Here is a 15,087-nt window from a genome sequence, read left to right as displayed (position 1 = left end):
TATTAACATTTGGTCACATTTGCCCCTTATTTCTATTTAGTTATGTGTGCAAATATATTATTGTCAGACCGTTTGTCAGTTTCATGCATCAAGGAAGGTAATTTCATACATTGATATTTCTTCCCTGAAAACTACATCATCCATGTGCTAAGAATGAGGATATTTTTTTCTAACTTTTTAAATGTTTATTTGTTTTTGAGAGAGACAGAGAGAGAGAGAGAGAGAGAGAGAGAGAGAGAGAGAGAGGGACCATGAGTGGGAGAGGGGCAAAGAGAGAGGGAGACACAGAATCCGACGCAGATTTCAGGCTCTGGAGCTGTTAGCACAGAGCCTGATGCAGGGCTTGAGCCCACAAACCGCAAGATCATGACCTGAGCCGAAGTCGGATGCTTAACAGACTGAGCCACCCAGACACCCCAGAATAAGGATATTTTCTTAAACAATCATAGATCCATTGTCACACCAAAGAAAATTAACCAAAATTTCATAATATCTAAAATCCTGTCTACGTTTATATTTCCCTCGTCCTAAGAATGTCTTTTGCAGGGGCGCCTGGGTGGCTCAGTTGGTTGGGCATCCGACTTCGGCTCAGGTCATGATCTCACGGTCCGTGGGTTCGAGCCCCACGTCGGGCTCTGTGCTGACAGCTCAGAGCCTGGAGCCTGTTTCGGATTTGGTGTCTCCCTCTCACTCTGCTTCTCCCCACTCAGGCTCTGTCTCTCTCTCAGGAATAAATAAACATTAAAAAAAAAATTAAAAAAAAAAAAGAATGTCTTTTGTATCTGCTTTTTTCTTTTTAAACCAGAATCCAATCAAGGTTCATACTTTACATTTAGTTGTTGTGAAAATGACAACTTTTTTGATTACTGGAGATTTAATATTCTTTAATTTCTTTTGTAGTGATTTATAAAATCTGTTGGAGTTTTCACAAAGAGGACTTATGTAGCATTTCTTGTGAAAAAAACATACATAATTACCAAGAATATTTAAAGTAAATATTAAGAATATGCTTGAAACTTGGAAAGGATAAACAGACATTTAAGATTATTTTTAGAAAACATAAAGGCTTTTTATTTTAATTGATACCTGGGGGCATTTTTTTTTTATTTTTTTAATTTTTTTAGTGGAATGAAGTAGTGAGAATTTTCTTCCCTTTAAATATGTTGCTTGTTTATAGTCTCATGTGTTCAGAGAAGAAACAAGTTTTCTGTTTGATTTCATGCAAAGGAGAACATGTATAAGGTATAATTTACATAATATTTAAATTTTGATCTTTTGATAGAATGATCAAAGTATATTACCCACTCGATGTAAGATTGGACTTAATACACATTTAGCTCCTAATGCAGTAGTCACACTATTGAAATATTTAAAAACAAACTCGTCTGCTTAAATACATGCCATGTTTTCATAGCCTTTATGTTTCATAAGCAGGGCATGGATTCTTTGGCACATTCAGAATTTTTTTCATCATGAAACTTGCAAAGAAAAGAGGACGAGGTGATATTTTTATTGCTAAGAGAGCTTGAGAAAACAACACTAAGATGATTAGACAAAAAACATACCTCATTTTTGTATGTGAATTTATATGCCAAGTTAAACTACCCAACAAGCCACACAAAGAATATAAACCCCAAGGCCATTTGACAAATAAATTATTTAACTTATGTGTAAAGTCAAAATTGCACTTATTATGTGTTTGTAAAAATAATACCTCATTTCTTCAAATTGTCTGAGAAATATTACCGCTTAGAAATATAGCAATGGCAGTGACAGGCCAGTTGATGTACTGGCACTAAAAGTCTAGTTATTTTAGGTCAGGGGAGGGCTCAGTTAATGATGCAATAGTTTAGCAGGACCTTGTCAATAATTTCCCCACATCATCACTTCTGTGGGAATTTTTGAGGGGCTGAAAATTTGTCCTGATCTGCCCACATTTGATATACCTTGTGTCTGTGTCAAATGTAGCTTTAAAAAAAATTTTTTTTATGTTTATTTATTTCTGAGAGAGAGAGACAGAGACAGAGTGCGAGCAAGGGAGGGGCAGAAAGAGAGGGAGACACAGAATCCGAAGCAGGCTCCAGGCTCCGAGCTGTCAGCACAGAGCCCGACGCGGGGCTCGAACCCACGAACCCGGAGATCATGACTGGAGCCGAAGTCGGAGGCTTAACTAGGCGCCCCCAAATGGATCTTTAAATATGGGGCCGAAAGAACACAAATATCTGTGTTCGACATGTTTCACTATCTTTCCAAATAAGAATCTCTGTTCAGCAAATAGTTTCACTTAGCATAATTTTGGGAGATGTTAAAAATAAACCAGTAGGAGCGGGGCGTCGTGTTTACTTTCGCTCTGCCTGTGCTAGCGGTCGTCTTGTGAATATTTATTGACTGTCGACAGCCTGGGAGATGCTGAGGTAGGTGACGCTCCTTGTGATCCCCCCGGAGAGGTCAGTGCCACTCAGCCAGCCCGTCTTGAGGGTGACTATCTAGGCCAACGCTCCGCTGGCTCTCACTTACCATTTCTCTGCTGGTCAGCCCTTGTTGATGCCTTTACCAAGGGGTGCTCCGAGGACACGGAAGGAAATTAAATTTAAACCTGAGAGCTTTCCACCGTGTAGTTCCCTTATCTCTGTTTAGACCTCTCAACCCCGGTTCTGTAACCCTCCAAGGGCTTGAGTTATCTCAAGGGGACTTACGAAATTCTTGCTATTAAGTTGGCTTTAATTACTTAAGAACTTTTCACGAAAGGCACTGCGGTGTAATTGGAGTTTTGAAGCAAGACAGAACTGGATTTGAACCCCGGCTCCCGCATGTTCTGCCAAGCCAATCTTTTGATCTCTAAGCATCAGTTTCTTCTTCTGTAAAATGGGAATGGTACCTCTCACCCTACTGGGGCTGTGTGGGACTAAGGAGACAGTGCAGTATTTCTGGCATGCAGTGGAACTTCTGTAGACAGGACTGCTTTTATTTCCGCAGTGGAAATAAGTTTTTTGAGGGATGAAGGGGGAAAAAGAGGGTAGGGGGAGAAGAGGAAGTACATCAAAGAAATAATAGTTATGCCTGTTAAAAGGTTTATATCAATATTTTTCACACTGTGGGCTGTCATCCGTTAGAGGGTTGTATCCAGAACTTAAAGAGAGAGAGAGAGAGAGAAAGAGAGGGAGAGAATATCGGAGTGCATCTGAGTAGTGAAATGAGTATTGTTTTGGCAGACATTTAAAAAATTTTTTTGAAGTTTCTCATTTTTGAGAAAGAGGGAGAGAGAGAGAGAGAGAGCAAGGGAGGGGCAGAGAGAGAGGGAGACACAGAATCCGAAGCAGGCTCCAGGCTCCGAGCCATCAGCACAGAGCCCGATGCGGGGCTCGAACTCAGCCACGAGATCATGACCTGAGCGGAAGTGGGACGCTCAACCGACTGAGCCACTCAGGCGCCCCTCATTTCTTTTTCTTTTTTTTTTTTTCTAGTTGTGTGTATACAGAGTGCACTGGATCATGATGTAAAAAATATTCTTACTGGAAATGGTGGTCAAGAAAGTTTGAGAATTACTAGTTCAGTGCCATATTCTCAGTGCCCCGCGCGTCAGAGAGCACTGAAGGCTGCCGGTCCGTGCAGCCCTGTACTCACTGAGTTCATGGATTCAGACAGCCATGGCTTTCATGCCCTTGGTGCCAACCCCATCCTGTCCCGTCCCCTGCCACCCTTCAGGAATCGCTCAGCCGGCAGAGTCGTCACCATCCTCTGAAGGAGCCGTGTGCTTATCTGTGTGTGCACCCTCCTCTAGCTTGGGGTGGCTCTGAGGACATCTGTCTTGCTCACTCTGCACCCCCAGAGCCTGGCACGTAGCCCTCCATAAAGATTAGCTGTCTCCATGAGTGTGGAGGCCGTGCTGTTATCAGCGTAGCCCTGCCTTACCCCCCAGATCAGGATGCGGCCCAGCCTGCTTTCTTTCTCGGGCAGGCGGGCAGAGGTGGGGCGGGGTGAGAAGCTGGCTCGAGAGCACGTTTTGGGGAGCCTGAATGGCGGTGTGGTGGCCAGGTTGCACAGAGTCTGAATACCGAGGGCTGAAGTCTCCCCGCTGAGGCTGGCCATTGCCACACCGTAAGGAACACGGTAGGGTTTCCCCTCGCTGCTTACGCGCTAGGTTTCCAAGCATGCCTTCCTAAAAGATCCCCTAGTGACGTTCCTTTATTTTCTTCTGGATTTAATTATAGTCTGTGAAATAAGATAGTAATTTCTACATAACAGGAACTCTGTAGAAATTAAATGGGGGAAATATTTGTAAGCCTCAGCACATCAAATGACACCTAACAGGTGCACAAATGTTAGTCCCTTCCCTTATTTATTTTACTTTATTAAAAAATATATATTTTTAACATTTATTGATTTTTGAGAGACAGAGCATGAGCAGGGGAGGGGCAGAGAGAGAGGGAGACACAGAATCCGAAGCAGGCTCCAGGCTCCGAGCTGTCAGCACAGCGCCCGACGCGGGGCTTGAACCCACGAACTGCGAGATCATAACCTGAGCTGCATGTGGCCGCTTAACCGACTGGGCCACCCAGGCGCCCCAGTCCCCTGTCTTATTTATCATAAATTGAAAGTTGTCTCATGTTTCCCCCTTAAAGGGAGGAGAAAATGTCACATTGTTAAAAGTAACAGTGTCTATCTATGGGCGTTGTGGTCTGTGGGAGTGCTAGTTAGCATCAATTATAATATGCCTTGCCTGACTTCAGTTACATACTGCATAGAAAAAGATTCAACCTCTGGCTCCTTGACATAGACCTGATGCAGGAGGATGACAGGTGTTTGGTTTTTGCTTTTGTGTTTGTATTTTTGTGAAAATGGGAGGATCGAAAGTGAAGGGTGGAGACATTTTATTTGAACCAAACAAAACGGTTCCGGGCATATGCAGACTGATCTGTTTCTCAGCTACCTTATTGAACTGTGGGGGGTATCTCGTGAATGTTAATATCTTTTGAAATCGTTGGAGAAGACCAAGGTTACACATCAGGTACTGAGTTCTGCCACACTTAAAAGTGTTTGCGCAAGGCGCCTTCCTTGTGTGGGCTCTTTATGATGATGTATTTGTTATGGAATGATGTCAGATAAGAAAAGATTTGGAGATGAAGCACAGATCTCCTAAATCACAGTGAAATGCAAGGTTAATGCAAGATATAGATGTGTGCGCTTAAAGGAGTATTGATTATGTGTCAGGGGCTTGTGTAAGGGTGCATTTCGGTATGTCTTCGTTAAACGTTTTCAGAGGAGTGCTTTACAAAGGCATTGTGGTTCCTGGGGATGTCGGGAGTGAGAGAGAACAGACATACTCCCCACAAGACACCCTCCTTCTCCAGAGCCTCAGGCCCCTCCAAGCTCCGTCTCTAGAGGAATAGAAAGTTGAATTTCTTTTCCTTTCTGTTTCTGTTCTCCTACAGTTAGTGTACCTAGGAAGCCTTAGGCTCTTTAGCAGTGTGAGAGAAGTGGGATCTAGAATAATATTTATGAGCTGAGTACCCAGAACATTTCTCAGGCTTAGTAAAAGCATTGTTATTGATTCTGAAGTTCTGCTAGTGAATAAAACATTCTGCAGCCTTTCTCGTGGAACCTAGACGTGGGGCAGAGACATAAGCAGAAAACAGGAAGTTGCCAGAAGGACCAGGTTTGAACAGCAAGGATTATTTATTCCGATGCTGGAAACCCATTATTAATTTTATCTGTAGTTGGCTGTGCATTTTTCTTTCTGGAGTCTTTGAGGGAGTCGCGTTGCGTTCAACTACCGTTTCCTTTTCCACGCTCTCTGTTGACTCCTTCCCATCGAATCCTAGGCGCAGCCAGGAGAAAACTAGTTCGATGTGTGTATTTTTGAATAGCATCAGATCGATAGGTGGACTGGTGGTCTCTTATACTTCGGCGTCAGCTCAGCAGTCTAAAAAGCCACTTAGACAAAAATCCTTGATTAGATCCCCTGATGCTCATTACCCATCAAAGGCAGGTATAAGTCAACCACAGAGAGCCTGGGAGAAATGGGATGGCCGGGTACCGCAGGGGGCCAGAGATCTGGGGTGTGGAGTCAGATGACTGCCCACCAGTATCGAAGTCGGTCTTTAAGTGTGACTTTGTTAGCCGTCAATTGATCAAGAGCATGAACTTGATCTTTCCACGAAACCAGGCAACGTGCGGGAGCAACAGAAGGCAGTGTAGTCAGTGTATGCATCAGTACAGAGGGACGCCGGATGGACAGATGGATTTTTGATGATCTAGATGTCTGTGCCATCCTCTCCTGGCTACTCTTCCCTGATCCACCTGTGCCCCAGAGCCTTAAGCATCTCTGTTGTCTCCCACGCCCCCCTCCCCATCATCCCATCCCTGTGTTCATCCCCTCTGTCCTTGCCTTTGCTCAGGCTCTCTTACCATATTTGGCCATTGATCCGACCGTTGTCCCCTAACTGGTCTCCCTGTTCCAGTCCTTCTCTTTTTTGAAGGCTTTTCCTGCCACCACACTTGTCTTTTGAAACCATGGCTCTGGGCATATTACTCCCTTGCACAAACACGTCTGAATGTTCCCCATCGCCTGCAGAAAAAATAAAGTAGGTTTCTGACCGGCACCTGGGGGCTTTTTACCATCTATCTACCTGCCTCTGCTCACATCGGTCTCCCCTCCTCCTCTCCAGTCATACTGGGCGGCTCGCCCAATGCCGTCATCAAATTTCTTCAGCTAAGTCTCAGTATCCTCATCTGTAAAATGGGTATGATATTAGATGAGGTCTAAGGATTCATTGGAATATCAAAATAATAAGGTGAGCCCAGTTTCAGGCACACAGTAAGGAGTTAATAAAAAAAAATTTCTTCGTTAATAAACTTGCCCCATGATTTGACCCTTTACTCGCACTGTTCTTAGGCCTTCCTGCTCTCCCCTCTGTTAATGTTACTGTCACCTGGGGCACCTGGGTGGCTCGGTTGGTTAAGCATCTAACTTCGGCTCAGGTCGTGATCTCGCAGCTCGTGAGTTCAAGCCCCGCTGCTGTCCGTGCAGAGCCTGCTGTGGATTCTCTGTTCCCCTCTCTCTCTGCCCCTCCTCCCCACTCTCTCAAACATAAATAAATGTTAAAAAAATTAAGTTACTTTCATCTTTAGGATGCACAGCTGTGACAGTTTTTGTGAAGCCATCCTGAACCTTTTACTTGCTGGGCTCTCTTTGTGTGCCTATTTTGGTTTTACACCTCAATTCTAGCACTTACCCAAAGGCCTGCCCTGTACTATGGCTGTGTTGTGCTTGTCTACCTATTGGAGGCAGTGTCCTGCCGAGGGTGGACCATGGCCGTTCGCATCTTGGGTTGGAGGTGGTTTGGGGGCTGGGGAGGTAAGGTCAACCGCAAGAGTGTGACTTCTTAAAGGTATTATTTCTGGCATGTTTTTAAGGGATTGAGAACGGGTGTTGCAATGCTGCAGTGCAATTCTGACATCAGTCACCCGGAATTAGTGTCAAGTCCATAAGTTAAGGGTGCGGTCCCCAACGAGACAGATGGCAGCTGCAAGTTCAGAAGTCCCCAGGCCACCCACACTTCTGAAAACAAATATGAGGGTGCCCGTAATGAGCTAATTAGCTAAAATGACTGAGAGAACTCAGAAAGGGGCTGTACTTAAGATTATGGTTTTATGATTGTAAAAGATACTAATCAGGACCAGCCAAATGAGTGCACACATAGGGCGAGGGTGGGGAGGGTCCTGGACACGTTTTCTTGCCCTTGCCCTGTGGAATCAGGACGTGTCTCCCTGCGGGTGCGGTGATGTGTTAACCGATTGAGAATCTCCACCGAGCTCGGTGTCCAGAGTTTTTACTGAGGTTTAATTCCACACATGTGATGACTTATTGACCACGTGTGATTATTCAGCCTCTTGTCCCCCTCCCCTCCCTGGAGGAGGTCCACTGATATTGCCCGACTCAAAGGACCAACCCTCTAATCTCGTGGTTTCTGGAGTGGCCAGTCCCATCTGAAGCCATCTTGTTAGCATAACTCAGGTATGGATCAAGACTGACGAATAACAAAGATATTTCCAATTACTTGGGAAATTACAACTATTTGGAGTACGTCCCAGGAAGCGGGGACAAATGCAGGTCAGATTTTTTATGATACAACAGGCGTGCTTCTCACTGTCCTTATCAGATATGTTGTTTGAACTGTTGACGTGGTGTTGTTCTTTCACACCATGAACCTTCCGGTCTCATTATGACAAGAATGATGATCTAGAACCCACCATATCTACTTAATCAATCAACAGATGTTGGGTAAGATTTGTAAACTGTCGGGGTGCCTGGGTGGCTCAGTCGGTTAAGCGTTCAACTTCAGCTCAGGTTGTGATTTCATGGTTCGTGGGTTTGAGTCCCGCGTTGGGAGTGCTGACAGCTTAGAGCCTGGAGCCTGCTTGGGATTCTGTGTCTCCCTCTCTCTCTGCCCTTACCCCGCTGGCGTTCTGTCTCTCTTTCTTTCTCAAAAATAAACAAACATTAAAGAAAATATTTGTAGGGTCACCTAGGTGGCTCAGCCGGTTAAACGTCCGACTTCGGCTCAGGTCATGATCTCACGGTTTGTGAAGTCGAGCCCTGCATCGGGCCCTGTGCTGACAGCTCAGAGCCTGGAGCCTGCTTCAGACTCTATGTCTCCCTCCCTCTCTGCCCCTCCCCCACTTGTGTGTGCTCTCTCTCTCTGTCTCTGTCTTTCTCTCTCAAAAATAAACATTACAAACAACAACAAAAAAGATTTGTAAACTGTTTGCTGAATGCACACAGGAGGTGGGCGAGAGGACCTATTTGTGGAAGGAATCTTGATAGAATTCTCTAGATTTGTTCTTCATAAAAAAGCAAGTCTTTCCTACTAGCTAACCAGCATTTTTGAGAGCAGGAATTGTCCCAATTGCCTTAGTATACTCCAGCATCTACTGTGTGCTCAGTAGATGTCCCCTCGATAGAGCACATCGCCCAGCTAGCTCTGTCGGGACTGGCTGAGTCCCTCTGGCTGTCTGAGCAATTCAGCTCAACGGCAGGCCTCTCTGGCTGACAGAGCTGACTTGACAGGAGAGGATAGATTTCTTTCCATGAAGATCTTTGTGGCGATCCCAGCCGGACCCGGCTGTGCTTAGACTGATAACACACATGGATGGTAGCTACCGCTGGAGAGTTTAGGCAAAATATTGAAATTTATTGCTAGATTATTGGTCACTAATATGCAACTGAACAAAAGAAGACAGGAATAACATCTATGTAGGTACTTTGTAACAATCACTTTGTTATAACCATGTGTTTGAAAGTCTTAGAAATGAACTCTGGGGCTCCCGGGTGGCTCAGTCGGTTAAGCAAGCATATGACCCTTGATTTCAGCTCATGGTCTGTGAGTTCGAGCTCTGCGTCGGGCTCTGACAGCTGGAGCCTGCTTGGGATTCTCTCTCGCTCCCTCTCTCTCTCTGCCTCTCCCCCATGTGCTCTCTTTCTCTCGCTTTCTCAGAAATAAACATTAAAAAAAAGAGACATGAACCTTGTGTTTAGATATTAGGCAATGTGCATATTTATTTGCATATCTATATATTTTTCCTGGAAATAACAATGATTTATTTGCGGAAACAAAACGTGATCAGGGATTAACGCATTAATCCCTGATAAATGACGAGCCTTTACATTCTCTTATGGAAGAATTTAATTTTCTTTGGTGAATTTTTTCAATGCTCTGTCTCTTCTCTAGGATTTCCAGAACTTCAAAGGCAACTTATCAAGATCTGTGTTCTTCCCCCATCCCTGTCCCCCATGCCAGCTCTCTCTCTCTCTCTCTCTCTCTGTTTAAAGTATTTTCTGTTGCCACTGATGTAGTTCTCTGATTTTCTTAACATTAAGTGCAATTCTATTTAAAAATTTCTAGATGCTTAAGGCACATAATAATTAAGGGTTATTCCTGTCAGGAATAGAAACACCATATTAGAACAGTTCTTCCTCAGAGGCTGCTAAAGAAGGAAAATCCTGTTTAGAGGGTTTGCCTCTGTGGGTTTTTTTTTTTTTTTTTTTTAAATGGCAGTTATGTAATGTCAGGCTTAATTGGCCAAGAGTCAGGAGGCTGGTTTATTTGTGCGTCTCTTGGGTCGTATGTACCTGAGGGGTGAGTGGTCAGTGAACGCACCTGTAAATTGTACCTGGGGGCTATTTCCCAAGAAGCGTCCTGCATAACGACAGTGTCACAGATGTTGAAAGACAAGCATATTGGTTTTTCTTTATACGCTGTTGGGTATATAACAGACACTGAATGAACATGCGTGGATTGACTGTAAAAGTACATTTATTCCGAATGGGAGCAGCCCTTCATTTGACAGGAAGCCTCCTTCCTGGCATCCTTCTCTGGTGGGTTAGCAGAGATTGCTACTCGGGATTTAAAAATTAATTCCCCAGCAGGAGAAGACAGGTGGGAACACAAAAGAGGTACTTGAATGGAGGAAGCGTCAAGCAATTCTCCGAAGGGACAGAGCAGAGGAGCGTTGATGACCTCATCCATCTGTACCAACGCAGAGACCCTCAAGGAGGTTCATGAGATCTGGCAGGGTCACCAGTGTGTGTGTGTGTCGGGGGGGGGGCGGGGACGAGCTGATAATGAAATTCTGGCAGCGGGGAGGCTGGCTGTGCTAAAAAAGAAACATGTCTAAAAGGTGGATCCACGTATAGAAAGAAAGACACTCGAAGGTGGAAGAATGACGGAGAACATGGGATGTGGGCACCGCTACAGGCAGGTGGGAAGAGATAACCACCCAAGCTCTCTCTGCACGTTTCCACTTCGGCGCAGAGGCAAGACGCAGCGGGGAAGGGAGGTTTAATGAGCCGCTGGAAGCGGGAGAGAGTATCAGTGGATCTTTTGCTGTGCCTTTTGCGTACAGCTTCACTGTTTTCAAGTTGCTACGGACTTCACGTGGGACATAAGGAAGGACTGGCTGGTGATGTCGCGGTCGCCAGGACTTAGGAACAAGCGGTCTCTGTTGCCTCGGGGTGAAGGGAGGGGTGGCTGGTCACGCCACAAGGCCGACTTCAGGAGAGCCTGGGGACTGTGTGCGAGTGGTCCTTGGCTGGCACTTGGCCTTCGTGTAGTTTACAGAGGAGAGGAAAGAAGGGATAGAGAGAAGGCTGACTCAGCGAGATAGAAGACTTGGAAAAATCAAGCTCTGATTGAAGGTGGGTTATTCCCACGAGTGAGAAAAGGGGAATGCCTCCTGAAACAAAAACCAAACCCCAAACCGAAAAGCCACATAGGGCATCCCCTGCGGGCTTTCTGAGCTCCGACGAGTACAGCACACTATGTGAAAGATGGTAAAAGCTGAGAATTCAAGAACGTACCGACAGTAAGAACAGGGCCAAGCCAGCCGACGGCTGGCGTGAGCAAAGGCTCGCAAGAAATTCTAAAGACCAGCAAGTCTCAAATGCACGTCTATCCCGAGACAAGAGATGACCCGTGGCTGGGGGGAGACGCGGTGATGATAAACGAAGACAGAGAAGCAAGGAGAATTATTGGGTTGCTAGTTAGTTGTCATCCTCGCAACCAAGAAGAAGCCATTTCCAGCTAGAAAAGGTTCGCAGGCGTCATCAAGGAGTTAAAGTGAACGTGCGTCATTCATCGCGGAACTGGAAAACGTTCGGGTCTCCAGGTCCAGACGGATGGCACCTCGGGGACCTGAGGATCCCGTCCACCTGAAGCCCATGATCCATGGCCCTGAACAACAAATGAGAGGGGACGTGGGGAGGGGGGTGGGGGTTAAGGGAACGGACTCCGGAGCTCTGCTGGGTTACTTCGCCTCACTGTGCCTCAGTTTCCTTGTCTGTGGACAGGTGATGCTTCCTCAGTCCACCTGCGGAAGGAGGCGGCTGTGCTCTGTCTGAAGACAGCAATGGTTCTTCCCGCCTCTTCCGGGGACTGGAAGGACCGAGTGAGGCAATCCGTGCAAACAGCTGACTCAGAGTTGATAGCGTGTAAGTATGAGTTATACTCGTTATTGCCTGGTCTTTTTGAGAAATTATCTGCAAGAGGGCTCTGTGAAAGTTCTGGAGAAGGCAAAATAGGCCTGGTTTAAAAATTTTTTTTTTTTTTAACGTTTATTTATTTTTGAGACAGAGAGAGACAGAGCATGAACAGGGGAGGGACAGAGAGAGAGGGAGACACAGAATCGGAAGCAGGCTCCAGGCTCCGAACCATCAGCCCAGAGCCCGACGCGGGGCTCGAACTCATGGACCGCGAGATCGTGACCTGAGCTAAAGTTGGACGCCCAACCGACTGAGCCACCCAAGCGCCCCTAGGCCTGGTTTTAGAAAGCAGAAGAAGACACAGACTGTAGAAAGTACAGCCTAATAAATCTGACATTAATTCCTGGCGAAAGTCTCCTGTGGGTAAGCACAGGGATGGTCTATGGGACTCAAAGGAAAGAGCCCTTGTAGCTTCTGTATTAGTTTGCTAGGCCTGCTGTGCAAAGCCACCAGTCTGGGTGGCTTACCTAACAGAAAGAGGTGTACTGTCTGCCAGTTCTGGGGGCTAGAAGTCTGAAATTAAGGTGTCCACGGATTGGTTTCTTCTGGGGGCTCTCAGGCCTCCCTCCTTGGCTTGTAGACGGCCGCCTCCTCCCCGAGTCTTTTCACATCATTATCCCTCTGTGTGTCTCTCTGTGTCCAAATTTCCCCTTTTTATGGGAACAGCGGTCATATTGGATGAGGGCCCACCCTCATGACCTCATTCTAACCCGATTCCCTCTGGAAAGACTCTGCCTCAACATAAAGTCACATTCTGAGGCACTGGGAGTTAAGCCTTCACCCTATCTTTTTTTTAGGGGGTGGGGACCCAGTTCGGCCAACCCGTAACAGGTTCACCAACAAAAGTCAAGCAAAGCAAAATCAGCCTCATTTTTCTGACGGTACAGAAGAAGGGAGATACATGCAGGGTGAAGTTTGAATTTTTAAAAAGGCATTCAATGCTGGTAATCTTCATAAAGGAATTTCTAGTGGGTGTATTCTCTTTCCCTCTGTCTGCAGGCACTTGGTTTAATCTGCATTTGAATTACGTGGCTCTGTTTCTTCATTTGATGAGTATGCTCTCAAGACCTCACTATTGTTTTCAAGGTTTAATAATAATCGTGTCTTCCATCCAGGACCTTTACTTTGTGACATTACATGCATTGTAAGCTTCGGAAACAATTATGGAATTGTTCTCTGATGGATTGTCCCTGCTCATAAGAATGGTGTTAAAATATTTATTGGGAAATGAATTTCAGTTTCAAATGGAAAAGGCCAGAAGAAATATGGTTTAAAACTTCATCGAAAATGACACAGTTCTTATCACTTTACTTTTAAGAAGAGGAAAAAAAAAAATCTCATGACTGTGACCTAGGCTGTGAGTGCAGCTACAAGACTCTGGTGTGGAGATTTATAATTGCAATATTCCCGCGATTTAGGATTTATATTTCAATTTCAGAATTGAATTATTCATGTTACCATGAAACTTACTCAGATGGCTTTACCTTCTTTTATTATTTCATGAAGTAAGGAAGAATTTTATCTGGGTCTCAAGAGTTAGTTGAGTACACTTACCTCTGCAGTGCTGGCATTTATATGGACGTGTTGGGCTGCCCGAAGAAATGGTATATACTCGCGGTGCAGGTGGATCCTGTGATAAGGCTCGTGTTGGTCCTGGTTTGTTTTCAGTGGACACGCTCTCTGGTTAGCCTGTTCTCCCAGGTGAACTTTAATACCAGATAGAAATCTTACCCCAAAATAGCACTTCTCCTCCACCCTTGCACTCCTGCCCCGGACTTTGAAAACAAATCCCAAACACACGCCTCCTGTTTCCTCCTCACAATCAGATCTTAACTTCGAATGTCTCCTAGTACTGTTGATGTTTCTGTCTTGAATTAATTTTTTGATAACTCTTTGTCCATTTATACCTGGCTGCTTTTTGCACGGTGCTTATAACACTCCTGGCAGGACGCCTGATGGAAATCTCTTTGGGCCTTATGAAAAGGGACAAAACTACTTCTCCCCAGTTACACTAGCACGCCCCTCTTCCCTCCCCCCAGCCCCCCAATAAATCAATGACTCTAGATTTTTTTTCCCCCCTTCTAGTTTCTACTGGAGCTTTCTGTGTTTACCATTTGAATGGCCAGAAATTCAGCCTTGGGGTATGATGGACATTCTTAACTTTTGTAATTCTATTTTTTTTTTTTTTTAACGTTTATTCATTTTGGAGAGACAGAGACAGAGCGTGAGTGGGGTAGGGGCAGAGAGAGAGGGAGACACAGAATCCAAAGCTGGCTCCAGGCTCTGAACTGTCAGCACAGAGCCTGACACGGGGCTCCAACTCACGGACTGTGAGATCACGACCTGAGCCGAAGTCGGACGCCCAACTGACTGAGCCACCCAGGCGCCCCCATTCTCAACTTTTCTAAAAGCCTTTGATCTCAATTAGGATTTCTGCCTGAAACTGTAGGGCAGTTACCTACCTGACTTTTAAGAGACAGCAAAGGCCGGTTGTCAGGCCCACTCCACCTCTGTCCTCATCGTGCAGTGGGGCTTAATCTCTACGGAGGCACCATCTGTGAGAAGAAAAGGGGAAGTCGTGTTTAGAAAGAACAGGGCACAGCCCTCTGTTTGTGGGAGCAGTAAGGGCCACCAGTGATGCCTCTCCAAGGGGCTCAGTCTGTTCTCATCTCTCTAGAACCGGGCAGCCTGCTGTTCTCGTCTTTTCAAATGTAACCATTGTTTGAGCTGGAACAAAGCCATGATTTCCTGGGTTTTGAGTGTGAGTTTAAATTTTTTTCTAATGTTTATTAATTTTTTTGAGAGAAAGAGCACAAGCAGGGGAGGGGCAGAGAGAGAGGGAGACACAGAATTGGGAGCAGGCTCCAGGCTCTGAGCCGTCCGCACGGAGCCCTACGTTGGGGCTTGAACCCACGAATCTCGAGATCTTGACCCGAGCCGAAGTCGGATGCTTAACTGACTGAGCCACCCAGGCACCCCACTGAGTGTGAATTTTAAAGTTGAACCGCTAAATTTTTACAGGCAAGATTTCAGAAGTGCTTGTGTGC

The 15,087-nt window shown here is 45.6% G+C and overlaps 1 protein-coding gene and 1 long non-coding RNA gene across 2 annotated transcripts in view; one reads left to right on the top strand and one right to left on the bottom strand.

Moving 5' to 3' along the window:
• Positions 1 to 15,087, top strand: part of LOC102965877 (LIM zinc-binding domain-containing Nebulette) — a 194,572-nt gene that overhangs the window by 4,616 nt on the left and 174,869 nt on the right. The window lies entirely within an intron of this gene.
• Positions 5,701 to 14,583, bottom strand: LOC122240238. The gene is made up of 3 exons (XR_006219667.1): positions 14,503 to 14,583; positions 6,409 to 6,568; positions 5,701 to 5,934 (listed from the first exon to the last, which is right to left on the bottom strand). It is a non-coding gene; the product is annotated as an uncharacterized LOC122240238 (long non-coding RNA).

This window comes from Panthera tigris, chromosome B4 (genome assembly GCF_018350195.1).
Source record: "Panthera tigris isolate Pti1 chromosome B4, P.tigris_Pti1_mat1.1, whole genome shotgun sequence".
Classification (NCBI taxonomy): Eukaryota; Metazoa; Chordata; class Mammalia; order Carnivora; family Felidae; genus Panthera; species Panthera tigris.
Note: the sequence above shows the minus strand (reverse complement) of the source record. Positions and strands in the feature narration are given on the sequence as shown.